This window comes from Gordionus sp. m RMFG-2023, chromosome 3 (genome assembly GCF_954871325.1).
Source record: "Gordionus sp. m RMFG-2023 chromosome 3, tfGorSpeb1-WG-v2, whole genome shotgun sequence".
NCBI lineage: Eukaryota > Metazoa > Nematomorpha > Gordioida > Chordodea > Parachordodidae > Gordionus > Gordionus sp. m RMFG-2023.
The window spans coordinates 31069032-31083832 of record NC_088777.1 but is presented as its reverse complement, the minus strand read 5'-3'; positions in this window follow the sequence as shown (position 1 = coordinate 31083832).

The following is a 14801-nucleotide window of genomic DNA, read 5'->3' as shown; positions in this document are numbered from 1 at the left end:
TAGAGCCTGCCATAAAAAGCTTATACCATACTGCGTCGCCTTGAGAATGAGTGGCTTGCATCCCGAATTTACTATTTTTGCCTATATCACCTTCATTATTCATGTTAACTATATGACGAATCAAACTTACAAGTACATCCGAGTCAGTGATTGGGACGTTGTAACCCATGACTAGGCGTGAGTTATCGAATTTAACATTCCATAAATGGGGCATATTAAGACGCTTCACTTTTGTGCACTCTTTGTTAATCATTAACGTTTTTGACCTTTTCTGAATGCTATATAGCACATCCTGCCAATCTTGAGTTAATCTCTTAATCTTTCTTAAAGCACTAAGTAATTTAAGATTGACATAACCTTCTTTATTTCTCAGTATATGTTTTAACATGAAAGTGTCTCGAAGCAAATAATCATCAGTAAACATATTCTCTATTCTGTCAACTATTAACTTTTGTACCTCTTCTCCTGGAGGAATCCATTCATAGAGGCCTGATTGAGAGGGTTTAGTTATGTTTGAATATTTATTCTTATATTTGAGCGGAGGTAATGAGATGCAAATTTCATTCTGTAATTCCTTATGAAAATTTTGTAAAGGGGAAGCGTTAATATTGGTTGCATAATTTTGGATGCGGGCATTAGTAGTCTCTAATCCATAAGGTGGTAAATGGGACCTTTCGATTTCAAAGGGTGTTTTTGTTATGGTGTCATTTCGGATATAACGTTTATTCTGATAATTATCTCCGCAAATTTGAGTGGGGTTATTGCAATTCCTATATTCAGAGGCAAAGGAATTCTCTTCGAATGGAGAAAGAAGGTAGTTTATATCTTTTTGGAGATTATTATAGTTAGCCTCGTTATATACTTGCATATGAGGAGCCAATACCTGGGTTAAATTCTTCTCAATAAACTCTTTTCTTGCTAAAAATGTTGAATTATAATTTGGGGGTGGACCTATGCACATATTACTCGAAGGATTAGAAACCAAAATAGCAGAAGAGGGATACAAAGATATCAGATCTCCTCTAAAAACAGGCACATATTGTTGCTCTTGATTGGACTGATATGAGGATATCTTTCCATTACCACCAGTAACCAAACTTTGATTCATTTTAGGAGAAAAGGCTAAAGATTGTGTGTAAAACGATGTTGGGTATGGAATTGGCGGTGTGGGAAATATCTGAGGCCCGGTTAAAAAGATAGGCGGAGGTGTAGGAGTTAACGATGGTGATATAAGAAATGGCAAAGAATTCAAAGGCGTTAAGGGGGATGAAAGAAGTCTGGGAAAGCTTGTTCCATATAAATAATTATTTCTAGAATTTTGAATAGGAGTGCCACCCATCATCTGATTTTGGGCTTGTTGAGGTAGTTCAGACAGCATCATGGGGTAAAAGGGAATGAAAGGAATACTGTAATCTTGAAAATTATTAGGATTAATGAATGGAGTGGTGTTATAATCCAATTTATCATTTTGAGCACTCTTAGCATTTTTGTTAACATTATTATATGTATTATGAAAGTTGTTGTTTTTGTTAAACAAAGGGTGTGCTACATTTTGATGTATTTGTCTTATTTGATCTTCAGTGGGATCCATAAAACCTTAATTAAAAAAAAATTTTGCTTTTGAATGTAGTTCTGTTATTAGAAATTTAAGAAACAATATGACATACTTTTATCTATCTTTATTACAATAAAACAAAAGTTAAAAAAATTTCTATCAATTATTTTTAATATATTTTATGAATTATGATAATTAGTTGAAAACGCAAATAAATAACGTTTCTAAAGATAAAAAAATATTACAGGTTAGCCTACAGTGATGTGGGCAGGATTTGATCTAGGTTGGGGAGGGATTACTAAATTTAATTGAGACCTGCACCCTCAAACCCCCATATAAGCTATTTTTTAATTTCTAGTAAATTGCACACTAATTTAAAATCTATGCCAATAAGTGCTTTATCAGTGCCTATGGTATTTTAGCCAATATAGCAGCAAGTATTATAAAGTGGGAAAAATTATCAACAAAAAAATTTTGGTCAACCTTACGTAAACATTTATTATGAAAATTTTATCTATGATTAGGCCTTGCCTCGTTCATTTTTTTTTTGAAACTTATTTAATTCAGATTTTAAACTAGGACACATAATTAGCCTTCTTTTAAAAATTTTGTTTATATATAGACGGCTAAACCGATTTCTGTTTAGAAATAAGACAAACGAGGTTATATATTATTTTAACCTGTTTGATAGATACTAGAAAGAAAATAGAATTATTGGCAAAATAAGAAAAAATTTGCATCATACCAGAATGGATATAGAAAAACTAAATATCTGGTTTGCGCGAATATTTAGTGCCTGATTAGTATTTATCAATTCCTCAATCAGTTTTATGCACTGCATGAATTGTAAACAATCAGTGAGGTGTCTTAAGAAATTTAGAAGTTGGCATGAGAGTATTATCTTTATGTAGTGAATCCTACGATTTTATAGCGAAAATCGTAGAGACTATTATGTAGTGGAGTTGTAGGGGAGACCAGGGCAGTCGGTGCAATTTTTGTCAAAATCATCATAGCTCCGAAAATAATGATCATATAAGATCTTACAAAATACCAATAGATACCTTAAACATCTACCTATAAAAATACAATGTTATATTTTTTAAATATTTAATAAATATTTCTCTAAAAAGGTTTTAGCAAAAGTCATTTTTTGAATCTAGTAGCCCCGAACCCGTGGTTAGTCACATCGATGGGGCTAGTCGAATCAAGTGGTTTGTTGGGACAAAAATTTTTTTTTCAGATTTTAATATATAACCATGATACTTTATTTATATAATATTCTATTTACAATTATAACAAATAAAATAACAATCTTTTTTTGGCAGAGAACTACTCTACATTGAAACCAATCTTCAGAATTATGAAAACTTTAATAATCATGTTTATATATAATACACACATCTTTTATTAATTTTTTATTAATAATAATTTACTCAAAATTTTTCAAATTCTATATTTAAATATAAAACATCATTTTATTTTATTATCAGGCTAAAATATAATCTGATAACTAAAATGTTCATATCCAATAAAATGAATTAATTTGAATCATAATTATATTGTCAATTAAAATAGATATATATAAAAATATTTGTTTGCTAGATATAATTCATTTTAAATAAATTGATATTATTATCAGGCTAAAATTTATATGCTAAAATGTTAATATCTAATAAAATGTATTAACTTGAATCATATTATATTGTCAATTAAAATATATATAATATATTTATATATATTTGTTTGCTAGATATAACTCATTGATAATAATTGATCTTATTATCAGGCTAAAATTTATATATGCAATATATATAATATCTGTGGCAAATATATTATATTATCACAATATATATGAAGATTTTAGTTTGCAAGATATTTATTTAGGTCTGATATTATATTAAAATTGAAATGTATTATGAAAAATCACATTAATAAATTTATAAAATAATTATTATTTTATATGTTACATTTATAAAATATTATTTTTTAACCTGTAATAAATGGTATATTTCTTATGAGATATCATTTTCATACAGTTTTATAGCTTTTTCATCCTTTTTTGTTAAAATTTCCTATTTTGAATTTTGCATATATATTTGGGTACCATAATAATATAAAAATTGTCTGATTGCTCCGACTAGCCACGATTCGACTAACCTCAATGGTGGTAATATTATTATTTTGATCTTATTTATGCATTATATATCAATCTGAAACTTTCCCAAATTAAAATAGATATTTAACTTCATATAATGTCCATTTTTGTCATGTTTAAACTTTTAATTTTTTAATACAACCTAATATTATTAAGTGAAAATATTGTAATTTTTACGTCAAAAACATGTTATAACTGATAAAAATTTAAATAACTAAATATTATAAATTATTTTCTTCCAAAATATGGATATTTTAGAATTCTATTTTAGACCTAAATTTCAATTTTTAATCTTTACTGGGTTTAAAATAAAATCCTTTGAACCGACAAGTCCCTTGCGCCGACTACCCCTGGTCTTCCCTATAGAAGAAACAGTTATGTAGCGAAAGTGGACGTACAAAATTGACAGGTTTTATCAGTTTTGCGGAGATGATGAGAAGGATAAAATGCTAATTACGAAAAACAACAAGGTTTCATGTGGATGACAGTACAAATGAAATTCAGAGGAATACTTGGAGAAAACAGATTTAATGAAAGTGGAGGATATAAATAACCAATTAGGAGGATTGAGGATGAAGATATAATCAGGGGGTGGAATTTAATAAAGTTTAGAAGAACTCTACTAGTGGCAGTTTAAGATGCAGGAATAATCAAGGAGGATAGTAAGAGTCTGAAATTTAAAAATAATGAAAGAGAATTAAAACAGGTATAGAAAAATTAGTAGGTAGATATGATCAAATTTCTTAACAAGAACTTGAGTGTTATTGGGTGATTGTAAAAAAATAATATTATATACGTTTTTAAGTATAATCAAATTTGCAAATGGGGAAAAATGAGACCTTTGAATCTCGTAAAAGGAAAGAGTTGTATTTGGAGATGTATCTATATTATTATTTCATGATGACATTTGGTTAAATGTTAGATATGATTTGGTGACATTTAGATGATATTATTTAGTTAAACTTAATAACATGTATTAGGAGTCTATAATAGATGACATGGTTTTTTTGATGTAAACCTCCCGCCCATATATCTTTTGTTTAACCCGTTCGCCTAATATTAAAAAAAATATTTTTATGGTTGGTCTGGGACTTTATTTTTTTATTTTAATGTATTTTTATTTAAAGTTAAACTTATAAAAAATTATGAAATAAAAAAATGATTTTTATTAAGAAGTATGTTCTGCTCATTTCACCCAAAAACATTTAAAAATTCACACGCCGATTGTTTAATAAATATTTTTTAACCAGCCCGCTCACTCGCTCAATGTTGTTAAAGACTACTTTTAAAAGTAGAACACTTTTAGGCTACTTTATGTTATGTTCTATCTCCCCACTTATCTCGTATAACTTATTTCTTTTCTTTACGTTTTTCTCCACTTGTTTTTTTTGTTTTCCCATCTTCCCTTTTTTTTGTTATGAAATTGATATTATACCTTATTTTTATATTGCATTTGAAACTGGTTCTAACCAGTTTCAAGAATGATTGTATAACGATTATATAACAACCTTTTTTTTCCTTTGTTTTAAAAATTATAAAGGTTGGAAAAATACCTTTTTCTGGACCATTAAATATTTTCTTTTGATTGTGTATAGACATTTTTTTTATGAATAATTATTGCGCGTAGTTTTATTATTTTGTGAATTGTGACATTTAAACAATAAAGTAAATACTAAAATTATCCTGGATGATGACTAAGATAAAAATCGGTCCCAACGTCAACCAACCTGAAAATCCCGGTCCCACAAATTCTGCCGATCCCACTCCATATCCCACGGTAGAACCGCTCGCGGTCGTAGCCCCAAACCCAACACTTTACAATTTTTTAAAAAATATCTTTTACTTATTTCTATTTCCATAAATAAAAAATATGACTAAAATTTCAAATATATACATATAATTTATTTATTTTTTATTGTATCTCAATAATAATACATTCTAGACTGTCATCCCCAAGTCTAGAGCGACGATCAATGTATAAGCTATAACTAAATAATCGTTCAACAAACAGCACGCAATGATGCAGTTTTAAATTTAATATACATATTTTTTCGGGATTAATAAAAAAAATTTCGTTCGGGATCAGAACGGGCAGGATAAATTTTTTTAAAAAAATTTCGGGCCGGGCTTGAAAAATTAGGCCTGATGCAGATCACAAAATATCTTATGGCCATGAATCACCATGCTTTGATTGGGCCAGAAAATCAACTTTCACATAAACTCATCTACCTCAAAAACTATTATAGATACAGCTTTGATTCATTATTTTAAAGATTACGATATTAAATTTACTTGATATATTACTTTGAATGTTTTTGCTGAAACTACTAGTTTTGTTTAATGATAAAACCTTCCGCCACATCTTACAATGAAATTTATACCCTGTGTTAGTTTTTTTTATCGAGATTAAAATTCAGGAAATGGAAATTCCATATTATCATCATTTTTAGGGGAAATTACTCTGTCATGATCTGTACTAAAATTATCTTCAATATCAATCTCTATGGTCAACATTTAAATTATTATAAGAACTTGGATTTATTCTGCAGATTTTTAAACATAAATTTAAATTTAAAAATTAAACAAAAAGATAATTTTTATGTGTATTTATTATATAAAATTGAAAGAGTAGTATTTATGGCACAAAAATTTCTACTTATGTGAAGAAAGCTTGGAAATTAATTGAAGTGGACTAAAGCTCTGTTTTTTAAATAACAAAAAAATATTGAAATTAGAATATTTTTAAATAAACTTGATGAAAAAATTACTTATTGTAAGAATTTTGCCTATCAAAAAAATTTACAACCACCCATTTATTTTAAATATTGCCCAGGTAAATATAGAAACTTAGAAATTAATTAATACAAGTTTTATTAGTATTGAAGGCATTCTTATGGCCTATTTGAGAAAATAGAGACTAAAAAAAAATTTCAGAAAAAGAAATAAATAAAATTTTTGAAATTCAAGTTAAGGCTAAAAAAATTCTTACTTTAAGTCAGAATGGTAAATCATTGACTTCTAACACGTTTCTTGCTAGAATATCCATTTCAACAATAAATATATATACGAATTTACAAAAAAATATTAAATAATTATTGACGGTCCTATATTTTCAACAGCATTATTATTTTTATATATGATTTTTTATCCCAATTTTTAGGAAAGGAAAAACAAGATTAAAATTCAAGTAATTTCCGCTTCCAGTGTTGTTTATCGATTCCCAAAATCGAGAAAAAATAAATCTGCCTCCAATTATTCAAAAATTAATAATCAAGAAACAAATTTAAAAAATATATATTTCATTAACAATGTGTAAATAATATATTATATAAATTCGGGGTAAGTCAATAATAAACAAAAAATAAATTATTTTCTTTTTAATTGACTTTATTTAGCTAGCCCGAACCTCAACTTTATTCTGATTTACTACCACCCTCAAATTACAGATGGGCCTACCCCCCCCCCCCCCCCCTTTCCCACCCTTATTTAACTAATTTTAAATAAAATAATGTATTTACATCTCAATCGAATGTTAATATAATACATTTATAATTTGGCATATAATTAAGAGAAATATTTAATTATTTTTTTGGGGGTGGGAAATAAAATATAACATTATTTTTTTAAATGTCAAGGTTGATGAAGAAAAATAATGATTTCGTCCTTTGAATCTTTTATTTTATTATAGATTTTTTTACAAAAAAATATTATACATGCATTTATTATTTAGATAGATAGAATAAATTTTATATATTTTATCTAACTAATAAACGAGTTAACTTTTGTAAATATTTATCTAGTATGGCAAATAATTATATTAAAATGTCAGATAATATATAAAATATTATAGGGAAAAGATTAAGATTAAAAAAACAGGAAAGAAGGAAGAAAGAAATGAGAAAATGCTCTTAACCATTTCACCTGAGTCCAAGGTAATTCTACTCTCCATAAACTATAAAGATATCAACCTATTCCTTAACATTTACCTAAAAAATAGGGAAATCCAAATCAATTAACAAAAAAAGGAAATCAACTTAGCATACTCCCTACTTCTTTATTTTCATTTATCTCCCTCTTGCCCCTTTATTCTAATGGTGATAACCTCTTCACAACTCCCTTCCATCCTTCAATTCAGTGATGATTTCGCGCTTTACACTCCCCTCCCCCTTCCCATCATGGTAGATGTTCCTTCCTGAATCGAAATTTTAGCATTAGCTAAATTCTATCACATATGACTGAGACTGGATTATTTAATTTCTTGCCAATATAATGACTATTGTGTATATAATTTTTTAATAATTTTTGTATATATTCAAATTGCAGGCTAATTTTTTTTTTAATGTAAATGGAACTAACAAGCCTGTTAGGCAATTTAGTTACTGTATTTTTAAGTCGAATTAATTTTATTAAGGGATCCGGAAGAGGCATTTTTTGCAGTTTCCCTTACGGCCAAAAAATATGATCTTCCTCGTCCCGTTTAACATCCTGGAACGCGTTCCTAAAAAATATCTAATTTTATTTCTATTTTATTAAAATATATATTTTTATTTATTAGTCCTTAACATATAAATCAATTATTATTTCTAAATATTAATTAGGATATTCTGTAATTAATATTTATATTTGTGCGAGTGTATATAAATTTGAGTATCAAATGTCAATTCTCAGCGTTATAATTATGCAATAAATATAATTAAATTTTCTTATTATTTTTCGGAACTTGTCGAACATTCCTCCCAGAATAATACCCTTACTTCCCATATTTTTTCCTAAGTTCCATCGTATCCGGAACGTTCCATTTCATCATTGTATCCGGAACGCTCCTTTTTATCGTAGTTTTATTTCTTTTATTTTTAAATAATTTTTAGTTTTGCCATATAAATTAATTAATTAGAAAAAGTATTATATATGAGGGAATTTCTTTTTTTAAAGATGGCAACATTCTGTTTATTTATGGACGTCTTTTGAACTTAAAAAATCAACTAACTCTTATAATATTATAATCTTCACTTTTTTATAATAAAGTTGTAATGTTTTTCTTTTAAAATCCTGTATCTCGAGTTTGAACTCCATTCACAGTTAAGTCTTACTGGGGTAATAACAGGACCCTTATTCCATGTCCTGTCATGTAAGGATATTTCTGATTGATAGGCGCTATTAAATGGAGTCATAATTGATTGGAGGCCGACAAACAAGTTTCTCTAGCCACCAAAAATAGAACAGGTATTGAAGCCTAAGATATAACATCGGTGCAGCAAATACTATAGATTTAGGGAGATGAGTTACCGGCCATTTACCTTATGTTTTACTATTGCTCATAGATCAAAGGAGAAATTTTTTTAATCATTATTTTAAACTACTGTGGTTCACAAATCTATGAAAAGATAAAAATAAAAGTGACACAATGATTGATAGAAGAAATCACTTGGCCGATATAAAAAAAATAGTTTAAATAAATTATAATAAAACCTAAGATTTTCATAAACAAATTGCTATATCATATTTAACAGATATATGAGATTATTTCACAGCGTGGGGCACATTAATTAATTTGGCTGGTATATTGACAGTTTCGAGCTGATATATAAAGTCTGTGTATAAGGGAAAAAATATTACTCAGGACACTCTTTATTTCGAGGATAGGTTAAACTAACGAAGCATTAGAACTAGGAAATTCTTTTGAAAGAGAATATGATTACCTATGCTTTAACTTAGTAGGCGGCGCTAGTGTCACTAAAAAGAATCTTCTATAAAACACCAAACAGCCACCAATCATATATTCAAAAATTAAAAGCAATCATTGTAATCAAGAAAGGGAGTATAATAAATTACCACGACTCGTACTTGTAATCGAGAACATTATAAAGGCATTAAAAATTAAATGAAGCAACATATTATTCCAATTTATACCAATCTAGCTTTTCCAATCATAGCACTTTTACCACCATAAATGATGGCCGCTGTTATCTACCACCCTCACTAAGATTGTATACCATAATAATCCAAAGATCGCATACCGATTTAATCAGTGGTGTATTCCTTAAAAACGGGGGGGGGCGGTTACGATTTTTTTTATATATTATCATTATTTTAAATATTATGTAGCAAATAAATATACCACCGAAACCGATATTTATACAAATTGAAATATATATAAATATGAATTAACATAAATCTTTCATTTCATCGTTTCCCTTTGTTGTATTTTTCTTTAAAAGGATTTCAATCGCCTGTGATGATTCCTTCTCCATATTTCGATACATAGATATGTAGTCCATTCTATATCGAAGGTGCATTAATATTCAAGAACATTAAATTTTGCAAATTATTTACTCTTAAAGTCGTTAGTTTATTTGCCATGATCAAAATAAGATAAAAGCCCTTTGCACACTAGGCAGTGGGATTAAGTATCCACATTTATGAATTTTTAAAACTCATTAGGAATATCTTCATCGATATATTGTCGAAGCCCATCATATTCATTTTTTATTTTTGGCAGATTATTTTTATTTGCTTTTGGCCAAATCGCTCATCAAGGATCTTAGGCCAATTTTTTTTGGAATAAAATATATATCGGAAAGAATTTCTAAAATAAAAAAATAATTTTATTAAAATTTATTCAATCTATCCTCGTTCTCAAAGTTATCCATTAGACGGAAATGCATGATGCCTTCTAGAGAAATAATAAATTGATACTTTTAATCTTACCTGTTTTGGATTTTTTGTATATTTTAAATAAAAGTTGAATTTCTGAATCAAGGGACATATGTAAATCTTTACCCAGAGAAGGATAGTTCCCCATTTTTTTTGAAGGGCAATAGAAGATAAGCATCCAAAGGAGGATAGGGAATATTAAAAATAAACACTATTTCTAGATTAATAATTGATATAAAATTTACATTATTAATAATTTCTTTCTCATTTATTCACAGATAACATTAGTACAGTTTGAAGATATACATGCTCGTGGCTAATATTTAGAACACGGTTAGTAACAACTAGTTCTAATGATTATTTGTTGTTCCTGGCCTAAATAATCATGAGGCCGGAAGAGTATAATAATTGTTTTGAAGTTATAAATGATGGCTCATTATAAGATTTTTAAAATGAATATCATAGAGTTGTTATAGCATAATGGGTGTGTAAATATCGCAGCAGAAAGTCGCAAATTTTTTTTATAGGGTTATGGGTAGATTTTGAAGGGGATTTTTCTCCAAAGAACTTTCGGTCATGTAGACGCTGCCTACTTAATATTTTATTATTGTCATCATGTTTATTATGATTTTTTTTAAAAAATCAGTTAATCAACAAAAACAAATGGTTAATTGGCAAAATAACACTGAAAAACTTAATAAAAATATTCCAATTTATTATTTCTTTTAAAGTAAAATGATATATCATAACCAACAACCTACCTAATTGGAAATTTCAAATTCCTATTTAAACATTTAAATGTTTTGTTAAAATTGGACTATTTCTCGCCTGTAATCTTGTTAATCGGCGAAGTCCTAACAGTTGAAAAATTCGTAAAATTTAGAGTCAAGAGTATATTTTCCAAGATTGAGAACTCCTTTAAGTTTAAACCTGCATATAAGCTAAGGTGAGTTTTCGCTTAAGTTGGCTCAAAACATTTTAATAATGTAGCCATTTATCACCATTACCTGTTAATGGTTAATCTCACTATACTTTAAATGAATCAGAAGTGGATGCGACTTATAGGGATTTTTGTAAAAGTAATGAAAATAAAACTTTCTCTATCTTCTATATGGTTAAAAAAATATGAAATAGATTTTTGATTATATAAAAAGAAAAAATCAATTCAAATTCAACATTCTTGGAAAAATTAAAATTTTTTGCCTCGGAAAGGGAAGGGGGGCTCAGCTCCTTCTCAAAATTTAAAAAGGGGGTTGATAAAAAAGAATAGTGGGAGAGGTCTTAGCCTCCGTACCACTCCCTCGCAATACACCTGATTTAATAGAAATAGATACATGATCTTCAATATCGATAAAAATGAATTAGGTATTTCCTTCAAAGATTTTAAACTTACTAAATAAAACAATAATATCTTTGAAATCTTATTACTATTGCATTCCCTTAATGATAGAAAATTTATTAAGAGCTAACCTCCACCCCTACCCCCATAAAAATATCGAATAGTAAAATCGATGATGTTAGAAATATTATATAATCCAAATTAATTGAGGCAGTATTAATAACCTCTATCCAATAAAATCATAATCAAAATATTTAGGTATCATAATTTAGGATAGGAATAACAAATAAACATTGATTGGTGATAAATGTTTAGCTATTAATGTGAGTATAGTCAAAATTGTTACCTGAGCATTAAAAATTTTTTTTTTATTGATAAATTAGAATTCTTTTGCCAATTATTTTGTTCTTAATCTACAAATATTATTTATTTTTATTTACTACCCACCTACCCCCTTTGGATGCCTACCCATTCCTTTCATAAAAATTAAAGGCAAATTAATGGCTTCTACCCATTCTCATATAGACACTGGCCATGGGTTACGTTAATTCATTATGAATTCTATAATGTATCTCATTATGTAAAGATTTATGTAAAGATTTATGTAAATAAGCAGGAGCACTGCCTACATTCACATGAGAGAGAAATTTATTGGAGGCAATCCCCTATGACTTATCCACCTAAAAATGTTGTAATCTATTTATAATTTTTTGATAATCATTTTTTATTTTCATAAAAACAAATATAACTATATTATAACCTATTTACTATGAAAAACGTTCTAAACATATTAAAAAATTATAATTTAATTTGATTCTATTCTAAAAATCAAAATCGATAATATGAATTTTTATTCGTGGAAGTTATTGTTTATAAAATTTAGAATAAAATAAATACAGTAAATTTTGCACTAGATTAAAAAACTTTTATGTTAATAAAGAAATTAAAAAAATTATATTAAAAATGCTCATATATAAGCTGTCGAAAAGATAAATTCTTTTATTAGTATTTTGGATGATCTTTTAGAAGTCAAAGCAAAGTGTATCAATAAAAAAACAGAAATTTTATACCGCATACGAATTGTTTATTTTTACTTGCTCATAACTCTTCAGGAATCATAGCAGGGATGTGAACCCTTTAACAAAAAAAGAGGGTCGGGGTTCAGAGATAAAAAAAGTTCAGGTTCAGTTCGTAGTGCATAAAGAAATATTGACTCATAATCTGGACCTGCAGAGGTATCATTTGCAAGGACCAGTAATAAAAATTAGCCCAGCCCGGATTAAAATTTTTTTTTAATTTTTAAACCCCCTTTTTAAAATATATTTTATTCTTAATTTTTAGAGATAATAATGTCAATTTAAAATATAATGTTTTAAAATATTCGGCTCGGTCCGGGTATTGTTTTAAAAAAAGCAAATTAATGGATATCCCTAAACTAATTTCCAGGTGAAATTGAACTTACATTAATTGACAGAACCTAAATTCATAAGAGCACGTCCAGTGTCCCAATGCCATAAAGCCCGGATAAATGAAGGGTTACGCAAATAGGAATAACGATAATCAGTTATAGATATAGAGTATACTCAAGATAAAGGAGCTATTTGGCACTTGAGAGGAAAAAAATATTTTTTGGTTATTATAGGAAACATACATAAATTCCAATAGCCAAGGCCAGCACCGAGATATTGAATATTAATCCAAACTTAGGGCCATTTATATTCAGAAGACTTCCATTTTGGAATAGCGGAGACACATATAGTTTTCAAGGGTTCTGTTATAATAATCTCTGGGTTAGCAAAAACGGTCCATATCTGAATGGCAGTTCCATGTCAATTCAGCGAAACTATTATAACGAAATAGTTTTTCGCGAAACTTATCGCGAATGAATTTTATAGCAAAACTTTTATCGCAAATCCACATTAGCGAATACTTTTCCGCGAAGACAATATCGCGAAACAAATATCGCGAATTTTTTATAACGAAACCCTTATCGTGAAAAATACATGACAGTGAAACTTTTATCGCGAATCAATAATCGAGAAAATTTTATGGCGAACTCATTATCGCGAAACTTAAATCGCAAAGACAAGATAGGGAAAACTATTTGGCGAAATTTATCGCTGCCGTATTAATTATTATTAATTTATTTTATTTATATTTAATGTTAATATTTTATTTAGCAACAAATAAACATCTGATATGATTTAATATTTTTTATTTATATTACGAAAATGTTCTTTTATTTGATGTTTTTTTAATAAAAAAAAATGATATGCTACTATTATTGTAATATTATTTTATACAATTTATTAGTGATTTTCATGCCCAAAATTTTAAGCAAAAAATATTATTTGAAGTTCAAAAAGATCTTTGAACATATTTTGATAAAAATTGTAAATCTTCGAAATAAAATCTTTTTTGAGGAATTCTTTTGTGAATTTTATAAATAAACTTAGGTGAATCAGAGACCTTCATGGGCCTTAATTTTTTGACCAGGCCCGGCCTAGGCCTGCACTAAAATTTTTTTTTAGGACCAAGCCCGGCCCATATCTAATGTTAAAAACAATTCCTAAATCCGGCTCAAGCTCATGATAAGTTTCAAAAAAATTTCCCAAACCCGGCCCAAGCCCATATCCAAAAATTTAATTTTTTTTTATTTAATGAAAATAAACATTGTTTAAATATATTTAGGCAATCAAGGGCCTGCCGTGGGTCTAAAATTATATTTCCTAGCGGGCCTGGGCCGGGCCTGGATTTTTAAATTTTTTTTAATGGGCTTGGGCCCAGGGTTGCTAGGTCAAAATTTTCAAATTGAGGGATAAATTTGGTATTTTGCGAGAGAAATATGAAAATTGCGGGAAAAATATGAAAATTGTAGTATATGTTGATAAATATTGATGTGATAATAATAAAATATTTAAATATAAATAAAATAAATAAGGTCGATGCTCGGGGGTCAATTTGGTTGCTTTGATTTTGGAACATTTTTTCGACCAAAAACACAATCAAAAATCATGCTAATTCGATTCAACCAAGCAATTTAACCACACTAATTTTACCTTATATAAAAATAACTTGAGACCGAACAATATTCGTCT